Here is an 11,730-nt window from a genome sequence, read left to right as displayed (position 1 = left end):
CTTACCAGCAGCCAGTCAAGCTCCTGCCCACACTGTGCAATGTGTTGTGGTGTCCCAAAGCAAACATGGAAATGTCAGGGGAACGCTTTTCTTTTTGGTTGAAGGGAGTTTTTATAGATTCACTGACTTCTTACACATTTTGTAAAGGGGAGTGAAAAGTAATGCAGATCCCCCCAGAAACCTTCTGCCAGAGTTGAATCTGCTGCACATGAGATCCAATGCCACATGGCAGCTGAGGTTGAGCTTGAGCTTGCAGTATTTTTGGGGTGAAGAGAACATTGAGACGGTCAGTGCTGCAGGAACTGAGTTGCACTGAGTCCCTCTGAGTCTGGCAGCTACATTTTTTACTTTGTGCTGCAACATGCAAAGAGAATTTGCTCTGCCTTCTGATGTTTATCTTAATTTTGCATGTGTTCACAACTCACAGGAGAAAATGACAAATTGAGAAAATATTTGTTTTCACAAAAGCCAAGAGACTGTTGCAGCAGCCAGCCAGACAAACACAGTGTTAAGTGCCAAAGTCTGAGCTTTTCTATACAGTGTGCCATGTACATGATCAGCTTTACCTGCCTAAAGGGCAATAGGAAATTCAGTCTGTATGCTGCCATAATCACTGCAGTGTCTCTGCACAAGGAGCACTTGTGACATCCCACTGCAGGTTTTTGGAACACCACCCAAAAGGGAGGCTGAAATCATCAGCCACATTTCATTTGGCTACGCCAACTGAATCTAAACAAATTGAAAAATGACCTGCCTGTAGCACTTTGAGGCATGCAGCAGAAAATAACTCTGAAATAGCTGCTTATGTTCACTGCAGAAAGATTTATTTCTGATTCTGAGCTTGAGCAGCAGAGGTAAATAGAACCACCTGTAAACCATTACTTGTCATGCCCCACTGCCCCCATGTGAAAAAACAAGAACAAGCATTGCTTGGAGTGGAGTTGGTCTAGCAAATGATGAGGAAAATTGAATGTTTTCTCTCAAAAAGCAGCAAATGAAGAGGAGCTGCTACATCTGAAATGATGTTTGCCTGAAAGGTATGAGCTTTTGACAAAAGGCCCATGAGTCTAGCATTTGTTTTCTCTCCTGTGGTGCAACATGAGCCACTTTGGCCTTTACTTCATTCTTCAAGAGGGATTTTGGTGGTGAAACAAACTGCTCTATTTTACAAATGGCTTAAAAGGCTCTGCACTGATGTGTAGGCAAAATGGAGAAGAGCTCTGTAGAGTAGTATAGCTAAATGTCTTTTTACTTAATTGTTATGCATTAACTTAAGTTTGGGGGGAGTTTTGTTAGTTTTGTATTTAATAATTAATGGATTTTGGTGCCATGATATTATACATTCCATGTAAAACCCTGAAAAAAGCAGACCTTAAAAATGTTTGCCTGTAAAGCCAAGTTATTTAGGTCCATGGTTTGCTACCAGCAACCGGCAGCGTGATTTCCAAACGTGGACAAAGCCAAGGTTCCCTGGTCCATGGCATCCTAGCTCTCCTAGACAAACACAGCACAGTACAGCTTGCCTGAAGCATTTCTCTAGCTCCACTGTGACTTTATCCCAGTTTCCTAAGGAAACAAAACCATCTGAGCATGACCCCTATCATTCCCTCTCCTCTTTTCTCTCAACTCCTGAGCCCATGGACTGGTTTGGCCTCCATGAGACAGAGGGCTGGAAGCCTCAAAGATCAGTTTTCCCTGTGGATTCTGTGCAAACGGGTGGGAAGGTGTTTACAGAGTCTCTTAAACAGACAGCTTTTAGTGCTTCCACCAAGGAAAGAGGTCAGAATACTTCGGTATTTCCCATTGCTTGTCAACCCCTAGATAACCAAGCAGTAGGTGCAAGGCCCCAGATTTAGTCTGGACTAACCACAGCCCATGTTCTGTCCTGCCAAGAGGGAATGCCACAGATGACAAGAGAGGGATGGAGGTTACTTAAAGAGGGAGGATGTTCAGGGGACAAAGGAACTGTATTAGTAGGACAATATGTCCTACTGGCTGGCTGCCCACAAATCTGCTTTTCAGGATATTTTTTAATTTTCTGTCTCTTCCTTCTCTAAGTCCCTGCAGGCAGCAGTAGGTCCTTGGAAGGCATGATGACAAGGAGAAAACTCTTCATTGCCTATAGGGAGTATAGAAGTGAAAATACACCTCCCAGGTTCTCACCCTGAGCTGAAAGGAATTGGAAAAGTAAATGTTTCACTTTGTTCCTACATCCACACTAGCTACTGGAAATAGAGTACAAGTACAGGGTCCTTCCTGGGCAGTCTATAAAAGCAAAAGGAAAAGAGCAAACCCTGAGGGGGAAAGTCAGGAGCCTGCAGTGCCTGGGAGCTCTGTGATTATCCAGAAAGGAATGGTCTGCATGGTCAGCATGTGGGCTCACAGAAATCTCCTCCTGAGGGATTGCCAGGATGCTGGCTAGGAAAGACAAGGTGTTGTTGTTGGCATATTGCTGTACCTTGGTGCTGTCACCAGGAGCTCTCCATCACTCAATAGCCCTTCCACTCGAGTCCATTAGCAGAGTGTCTGGCATTTGCTGCCACATGCCTTTCCTTTTCTTCTGGCTCATATATAAGCCCTCTTGACCTCAACACTGGTGTGACTCATAAACAAGTTATATAAAAACTCTTCAAGTGCATTTTTGCAGATCACAGGTCCCCTATATTTAATAGTCCAATATTTGAAGAGAATATCTGGGTTTAACATGGGGTCAGTTCTCCTTTGAGGGGATTGTATTTTGTGCCCTTCTGGTGCCTCCCTAAACAAGAATTCACATATTTCTCGTTTTGAATGCTTTGTTTTTGTTATGAGACGTAGAAACAAGCTAGGCCCAAAGTGATCTCAGCAAATAAGAATTGGGTATGTGAAGCTTCCATCGTGTTGTGCCACCAGATCATAGAGAGGGAATTCAGGCACTGCACTTGAGTGAGTCTGGTAACTGCTAATTCCACTGCCAGCTTTAAAATCTGGCTCTTTAATGTGGTATACAGGAAACAGTCTTTGTACTGTGGGCATTATTTGAAATACCTTCAGATGTTTTAAGATGTTTTCCACAATAAACTTGTATTAAGTTGGCAAAGGAATATCTAGTCTGAGTACGCTGAAGATGAGGCTGGTCTTGTCCAGTTTTAGTGCTTTGTGACTAAGCACAGGTAAAAAGTAAAAATCAAGAAGGGTTTCCAAAATGGGATTGGGAGATGTTGATGATTAAGGGTCTCAGATGGACCCTCAGACTCCCTAAAACTGCCTCCAAGCTCCCAGGGCTGCTGGACCACAGCCCAAAAGAACCACTGAAACAGGCTCCTTACCAAGATGTGTTATTTACTTGGGAATCTCTATGAAACATTGGAACAAAAAGCATGTGCACAATTCATTCCCAGGTGCATTTGGGATGTCTGGTCCTGTCAAAGAAACATCAGGAACACATGGACTAAACCACCCCCCTGTCTGCTCCTGCAGGAGCAGATTTGATCCCTGACACTGGCAAGCTGGCATGTGAATTTTACAGATCCACGAGAATAAATTGATCTTAGTCACTTCTCACCAGTTTTCCACCAAACCAAAAGTATTTTAATTATTTGAGTGTCAAGCAGTCAAATGCTGCACCTCAGACACAGCTATTCCAGGAGAAAATTAGAAGCACAGTGGAGCAAACAATATGCCAGAGAAACCATGATCACAGCGGGATCCAAAGGATAAGTTTAGTAATGCAAGTGTTTCTTTGCTGGATGACTCATGGAAGGAAGCAGGGGCTGGAGCTGCTGAAAAAAGAGCCTGCTCCTTGGGAACACGAGCGAAGGTCAAGGATCAACTGTGGAAAACCAACTTTTTGTTTGAAGTTAATAATCTTTAGGAAATGGATGGAGTGAGAGCAAATGTCAGCTCCAGTAATGACTATGTAACTTTGGGTCTGTATAGAAAAGTGATAGCCCAGCTCACACTTTGCTGGTGGAAATAATGGGGAGAGGTGAGCTGAGGATCCAAACCTTGCTTTAATGTTTTCTTTTCAGTTTTTCTGTGAATTCTGATTTATCAAAGGGACAGGCAGCAATCTTCAATACTTATCTCTCTGTATATATAGCATATAGGCATTTATAGACATATATATACACTGTATATACAGTATACATATGCACCATAAATGTACTATATAGGCCTTTTTTACCATTGTGTTTTGTCTGTGCAACAGCTTTCCAAAGCTGCATGAGAAACATCATCTCACCGACCGTCATTTATTGAATGTTAAAAAGTATAAATATCTCACAGTTTTTTTATGGTAAGATCCAGCTGGCATGTTATAATATTTAATACAAAACATAAACATGGTATAATAATATACATATTACATAAGAATGTGTTCAATTGTTAAATTTTACACATACCGCTCAGACCCACCTTACACATATTTTTTCAGTGGTTATTTTCAGAGTACCTTCTTTCAATAACAGTTTGTTGAAGCCTCATTCCTTCTGTCTCTTGCAGAGATAGAAGCAAGTTTAATTTTGTTTCTCTCCCAAGTTGTGGCACAGCTGGCAGTGTGTAAACCCAACAGACTGCTCTACATTTGTGACTCTGCTCCTTCCTACTAGATGAGGGGTGCCAGCTCCGTAAATTCAGATTCTGAGCGTCAGAAGGTCAGAGTATTAGGGGAGAAGAATGTAACATGTAATTCTGCTGTCTGTTATTTTGAATTTGGTGGCATTCATTTCTAAATGGAGGCTTGTTGGGTTTTTTTGGCAGGGCCACCAGCCATGATGCAGCTCTGCTTTGCACTGATGAAAGGAGTATTTGTTCCCCAGCCAGCCTGCTCGTGGTTTGCTGCCCTGTGTTGGAGAGATTTCCTGGTACCAACCTCAAATGCCACTTCCTCTGGCAGGTCCGTGGCTGTTTGTCCCATGTTACCTCATTCTCAGGGGTCCCAGGATGAGGGAAGAGACGACAAAGTTGACTCTATGTGTCAGAAGGCTTGATTTATTATTATATGATAGATAATATAAAAAAACTATACTAAAAGAATAGAGAGAAGGATTTCACTACAAAGCTAAGCTAAGAATAGAAAAGGAATGTATAACAAAGGTCTTCTCAGACCGAGACCGGCCGGACAGGTGAACTGTGATAGGCTCTTAATTGGAAATAACCTGACGAGGCCAATCACAGATTTCCCCCATTGCATTCCACAGCAGCAGATAAGAATTGTTTACAGTTTGTTCCTGAGGCCTCTCAGCTTCTCAGGAGGGGAAAAATCCTAAGGAGAGGATTTTTCATAAAACATGTCGGTGACAGTCCCACTCATAGCAAACATGAAAGTCTCAGCTGGGAAGTCTCCAAGCTGAAAACAACTTAGAGCTGGAGTGCTTGGGGAAAGTATTTTTCATGTACTTGCCCTGTTTTCTTACTTCCCCAGACATTCACTTTGGTGCTGTCAAATTTTGCCTGATCCTAGCAGGCAAAATTTTAGTTGGATGCAGTACAGATATTTTTAGGACACAAAATCCAGTTTATGGCATTCTTCTTCACAACAGCCTTTTCTGTCCTCGAGGAGCGTTACTGATTCTCCTCTCCTCCTGAATATGCAATTCCAATTTTTTCAATTTTCCTTCAAAGGATAGACCCTCAGACCTCTCATCTTTGTCCTCTTAACTCCTCCTTACCTGCACCACATCTTCCTGGGGACACATTACTCACAGCTGAACACAGGGCTGCAGCAGGGCCACCTGCAGTGCTGGAGCCATGGAAGGGTTAATCCCTATGTCTTTCAGGACAAGTTTCCTGTTCACCCTCAGGATGTGTGCCCTTCTCCACAGTGGGTCAGCACCACTGACTCATGCTGCTCTCTGATTCAAAATTCAACAAATTCAAAATTTGTTTGCGGGTCTCCCAACATGCAATAGTTTTGGAAGGCTTTGTTTATAGTTTTGGAATTTGTTCATTCTTTTGTTTTTACACTTTTTTATTCTGCATTTTTAAATTTGACCCCACCTTGCAAATCCAGTTTCTCCCACACCAGTTGTGAATGCTGCAAATCAAGCTCTGAATTGATTTATCTCCTGGATCCAGAGGTATATTAGACTAGAGAAGCCATCATACTGACCTCTAAGACAAGTACAAAAGAAAAAAAAAATGGGGAAAGCGGCTTTCATTTCAACTAGAATATTTTTAAATTAAAGGGCAGAAAAATGCACATCCTTTCTATCAAAAAATGTAAAATAGATAGACTTTTTGTCAGTGCTCAAAGATACAGAAGTAAAGTGTGCTTGTGACTTTAGGGAGGAGACATTTTTGTACTAGCAGCATGGCATGTAATGAAAGAGACAAGTTTGGATGTTGGGAGGAAAGGAGTCTCAAAATGCTCAAATATTTTTGGTTGAGCAAACCCTGGAACGACTGGAACAGTGGTCCTGTGTCCAGCTTGCACTGTGTGCATTATTTGAATTGCCTGATTCTGCTTAGGCCAACCAATGTGAGTATTTTTGTGCTCTGTACCACACAACATTGTCTCTCTATATCTTTACAACATGATCTGCTTGATTCTTGCCAAACAGATTAGCAGAGAGACAGGACAGGATACAACAAAATAGATTAGACTGTGAGTTGCTGGGGTAGAAGTGATTTTCCAAAGGACATTTTACAATTGTGCTGTTTCCACTGAATTTAATTGATTTTTTATTTAATTACAGGGTATCCATTTTCTCTCAAATCTGCCTTCTTGTCTTCTTGAAAGTTCTAATAATTTTTCAATCACTGTTGGACTAATACAAAGTATAGAACTGCTTCCTTTGGCTCCCATATTCTAAGGTAAGTGGAACACTATACATTTCAGGGATAAACACAGTTCTGCCTAAGACATGAATGTCCCAGACTAAAGAAGTTGATTTCCTAGAAGATGAGACTGTGGAGATGGCAGTCTTGTGTTCCAGACATGTGGGACAATGCCAGAATGGGTTCCTGCCATTTGAATTTTGATCTGTGAGATAAAAGACTTTGCCTTAGTAGTAGGCAAAACCTAAAAATCTAGTGCAAGGAAGAAGGGGATACATGCCAATTTAACAAGTGAATGAAGAGAAACTTGATCATCAAACTTGACCTCTGGCCCCAACAGGCAAAGGGGCCACAGGAATCAGTTTAATCTGTTGGCTTGACAGAAAAGCTGTACATGATGTAGTAGATTATATAATTCCCCAAATTTTTTTTTCAACAGTTTTAGAGAGTTCCAAAGATGTTTACAAAGATACTGTTTGGTTTCTACTATGTATTCTGTAAGCTTTGAAGCAAACTTTTCTACAAGTCTTTTCTCTTGCTATATAGTCTCTGAATTGTACTACTTCCATCATGATTCTTGAATAAATATGACATGAAAATAAATTTAAATTTTAACCTCCATTCTTGTTCCCTCACTTCTGAGAGGTTCTAAGAAGATCTGAAGATAATATTAAATGTTCTTCAAAAAAGCAGAGCTTTTATTATCTCTATCTACTGCTAGATGCCATGGAAAATCCTTAGAAATAAAATGAAACATAACACATAAAACCCACTGAGCTACCATCTAATCAAATGAGTCAATTCATAATGACAGAATACCATTAAAATGCAGGCAGAAAACTTCTCAGTACTCTCATTCTGCATTTCTTATTGTTACTTTAAGTCTTCACTTAGGGAGTAATAGAAGCGAGCTGAATAATGAATACAGTTAATACAGTCTCAAGGAGTCTCAATTTCTTTCTCTTGAGCTTAGCTGAAGGTCAAATAACTTCAGTATAGTAGAAAGCACCAAGATGGTCCTTTTTAGACTCCTTTAATGACTACAATTTAACGGTGACAAAGAATAATAATGGGTAAGGAGATGAGATATTTTAAAGCTTTACTTTGCTTACAGCAAAATAAGAGAATAATGCATTTCAGTTCCTTGGGCAAATGACAATAAAATAATCACTTTGCTAGTTTTAGGTGGTGCAGTGAATAGCTCAAATCAGAAACACAGACAACTGCTTTTTCCTTAATGAGTTTATTCCACTGATGAATGAAGACAAGTCAAATGATGCAGTTATTTTTCCATTAACTGGGTAATCATGGCTTGTTACTGAATTTAATCAATGGATATTTCCATGTATCTAGACCCTGCTGTGGAACCTTGCCCTGGGCTGAGCACCTTGTTCCCCTGTACAGTACCTGAATGATGACTTTGAAGAGTTTGATGATTTTGAATTATTTTGCAGAGTATGAGTGCAAGTCAGCAAGAACACTGCCCAAGGAGACCTGCAGTGGAAATGTACACCCTGAAAATAGAGGTGCTTATCTATTTTTTAATATATGTACTCATAAAAGTTATGTTATGTATGCATGCAACAGTTATAACTAATGGCCATAACTAGCAGCTAGATCTACAGGGCAAAGGCTACAGAAGATTTCTTTGTTCACAGAATCTCAGAGTGGGTAAGATTGAAAGGGCCCACAGTGGTCATCTGGTCCAACTTCCCAGCTCAAGCAGGGCCATCCTAGAAGAGCACATTGCACAGGATTGCATCCAGAAAGGTCTTGAATATCTTCAGTGAGGGAGACTCCAAAACCTCCCTGGACAACCTGTTCCAGTGCATGGTCACTGCACAGTAAAATTCTTCCTGTGCACCTTCCTGTGCTTCAGCTTGTGCCTGTGCCTCTTGTTACTCGACACCACCAAGAAGAGCCTGGCTTCATCCTCTTGGCACCTTCCCCTCCAATTCCCTTACATATATTGATTATTCCTCTTCATATTTTCCTCTGTGCCTTCAGCTGGACAGAGAGATGCTCTGCTGTGGGTGTGAGCAAGCGTGGCCAAGGAAGGGTTCATGAACTGGGACACATGGTCTTGGTTGTGCCAAGTTCATGAAAGGAGGGAGCAGGAGGAGGCTTGCTGCTGGCACTGGAGCTTTTGAACCACTGAGGCAGGACTGTGAGGAATGGACAGGAGGTATGGAAGGCAGCTTAATTTGCAGCCAGGATGAACAGTGTTGCAAATCTGAAGGGAGATAATTCAATATGAATGGTTGTGAAGCTGTTTCTGTATCTCCAAATCTTACTGCAATGCCAAGGAACTTTCTATTTGATCAACAACCAAGGGAATACCATGTGGCATCATCCAACTGGACATCATTATGTCAAAAAAAAGTCATCTTCATGTTAATACAAATTTATCAAGTTTTTCACTTCCTTCTTACATTTTGGCTAAAGCAAGTAGGGTGTTAGGTTTCTCTGTACTTGGTGCCTGATTTGCCCTCATGCCAGTATGTTCACATTCCACCCTCATCATATGAGCACCGTGCAAGCCTTGGAGAGCTTTTCTCCATTACTCACTCCTTCAGCAGATGTTCATGTTTACCACCCTGCTGACCTTGTTAGCATATTTACCACTGAGTAAACAGTTTGTACTCTGCTCAGACTGTGGAGTCTATTTTGGCCAATATTTTAACAAAGGCTTAGTGTGAGTATGTGCTTACTAATCAGTATACCAGAGAAATCTGCATATTAAAAGAAAAGGATGAGGAAATAGAAAACATCATAAAGACAATGAGATTAAATAGTGATCTCATACAGATGGCATATCAAAAGTGTATGGGGCTAGACACCAGGTCACGTATAAGAACAGTGCAGGCATTAGAAATTTAAGCACAAAATTAAAGCACAAGGCACAAAATTAGAAAGTCCATGCATAAAATGTCATACATCTAGCAAGGGACATGAGAGGTAACAAGAAAATATATTAGGTTTAAATTAATAGTGAGAGGATTATGAAAGAGAGTTGGTCTTCTACTCAGAGGGAGACAAAGCTATTTGTAAATGATACTGAGAAGACTTTTCTGTTTCTTTTTTGCCTCAGCATTCCATGGAAGAAGAATGAAAAAGGCTATGAATTCAGGTAGAAATAGAAAATCTGCTGAGAGGAGAAATCGGTAAATTGATTTTTTTCCCCAAAAATTTCTCTAGAGCTAATGAAATTTCACAGGCAATTTTGAAAACCAGATGAAACACATCTGACAGCAATTAGAGGCTAATCACTGGAAACCAGAGGATGGGTAGAGTTGGGAGCCTGCTTATCTTTATGATGGGGAATAGAGTGAACTGGGGAATTGCAGTCTTGCCAGTTTATCTTCTCCCAAAATGGGAAGAAATAATCCAGCCATCAGTAAATACCCAGAAGATAATGAAGAATAAGTAACAGCTATCAGGGATTTGTCAGGAACATAAGATCTTTAACAAAGGTCATTTCCATTTACAGCAGCATGAGAGGCCTCGTGGGCTGCAGGAAGGAGGTCAGCACCACATTTCAGAGAGGCTGTGACACAGAGCTCCTGTTTCTGCACTCTGATGAGCTGGCTGCAGGACCGTGATGCACGCTCCATGGCCAGCACCGACACACCGGACGTGCTTTCCATGGGCACCTCTCCCGGGCCACTTGGAACCAAATATTTTTGCCAGTGACTTAGTGATAAACTGAGAAGTGCATTCATTCAATTTTTAAATAGCAGAATGCTGTAAGGGTTGTGAGTGTACTAGGGGGTGGGGTGAGGTGTGAGAATGTTTCTGTCTGATCCTGCCAAAGTCAGATGTGTTTTCTGTAACACTTTGTAGCTGGCTGGGGTGGCCCATCTGAAAGCCCAAGCACCAAAGGTCTCTGTGCTGGGTCCTGCCAAACCCCTTGTGGGCTCAGCCCAGGGCTCACAGACAAGGTGGTCTCAGCACCTTGTGTTCCCCACCCCTGTCCTGGGGGTACCTGCACTGCCAGCCTGGCTGACCTGGGGCATGGAGACTTCCACCTCCTACAACACAGCCAGCATGGAACAAGGAATGAGCATAGCCAAGACCAAACATGATCTTCATGATCTACTGCTCAAAGCTCACTTTGCTGCACAGGAGGTCCTGTGGATGGGGAACATACAGGCAGCCCCAGAAGGGGTTATTAGCCCCCCAACATGTTCCCCAGCCAGCCTGCTGCCATAGGGACAGCCTCAACATTGGGACTCAAAGCCTAAAATCATCTTAACATGCAGATTTAAATTGCTTTAATAATGATTTTCACTTGGGCTTGGAGTTGCACGTGATCTCTATGTTTTACAGGGACATTTAGTGCTGTCTCCTCTGCTGAGAGGCAGCTTTGTGTGTGGACAAGCAAGTGCCCAGGCTCATAAAGGGAGGGTGGACTCCCAGACCTGGTAAGCCTGCTGCAAAGCTGCTGCTGTCAAGATCTAGAGGGAGGAAAACTGGGCTCTGCTCCACCTGCCCAGGCTGCTTCCTGCTCTCACAAAGCCCTTAGAAAAATGAAACCAGTCAAAAATTTGCAAAAAAAACCCTGCCCTAAAATAAAAAAAAAAAAACTGCCCTAAAATAAACTTTCTAAATGTGATTCAAACTTTGAAAGATTTCAATCTTGAGTTGTCTAGAAGTAATTTTTTTTAAATGTTAATTTTCTACTATTGACCTAAAAAATCAGTCATTTAGACAACCCTGCTCTGTGCAGAAAGGATAAAGCTTATCACAGAACCAAACACAATTTTTCAGGACCTGTTGGGAAGAGGAAAAGGCCGTACTGCTTGCCATTATAGATTCAGAGCACGTTTCTTTGACCTGTCCTCCTCTCAAGATAAGCATAGTTCATATGCAAATAACTGGAATAAATGCCATCAACAGGCAGTGGAAAATAAGCACCTCAAGCAACTAAACTAACAACTTAAACTGAAGCATGCCTCTCTTCCTGGGAAA

At 41.7% G+C, this 11,730-nt stretch overlaps 1 long non-coding RNA gene across 1 annotated transcript; it reads left to right on the top strand.

Annotated features, from left to right (window-relative positions):
• Positions 1-4,756: 4,756 nt before the first annotated feature.
• LOC115485239 (uncharacterized) lies at positions 4,757-11,338 on the top strand. The gene is made up of 5 exons (XR_003945974.2): positions 4,757-4,876; positions 6,678-6,795; positions 8,214-8,285; positions 9,851-9,923; positions 10,250-11,338. It is a non-coding gene; the product is annotated as an uncharacterized LOC115485239 (long non-coding RNA).
• Positions 11,339-11,730: the final 392 nt, after the last annotated feature.

Source organism: Serinus canaria, chromosome 1A (assembly GCF_022539315.1).
Source record: "Serinus canaria isolate serCan28SL12 chromosome 1A, serCan2020, whole genome shotgun sequence".
NCBI lineage: Eukaryota > Metazoa > Chordata > Aves > Passeriformes > Fringillidae > Serinus > Serinus canaria.
Note: the sequence above shows the minus strand (reverse complement) of the source record. Positions and strands in the feature narration are given on the sequence as shown.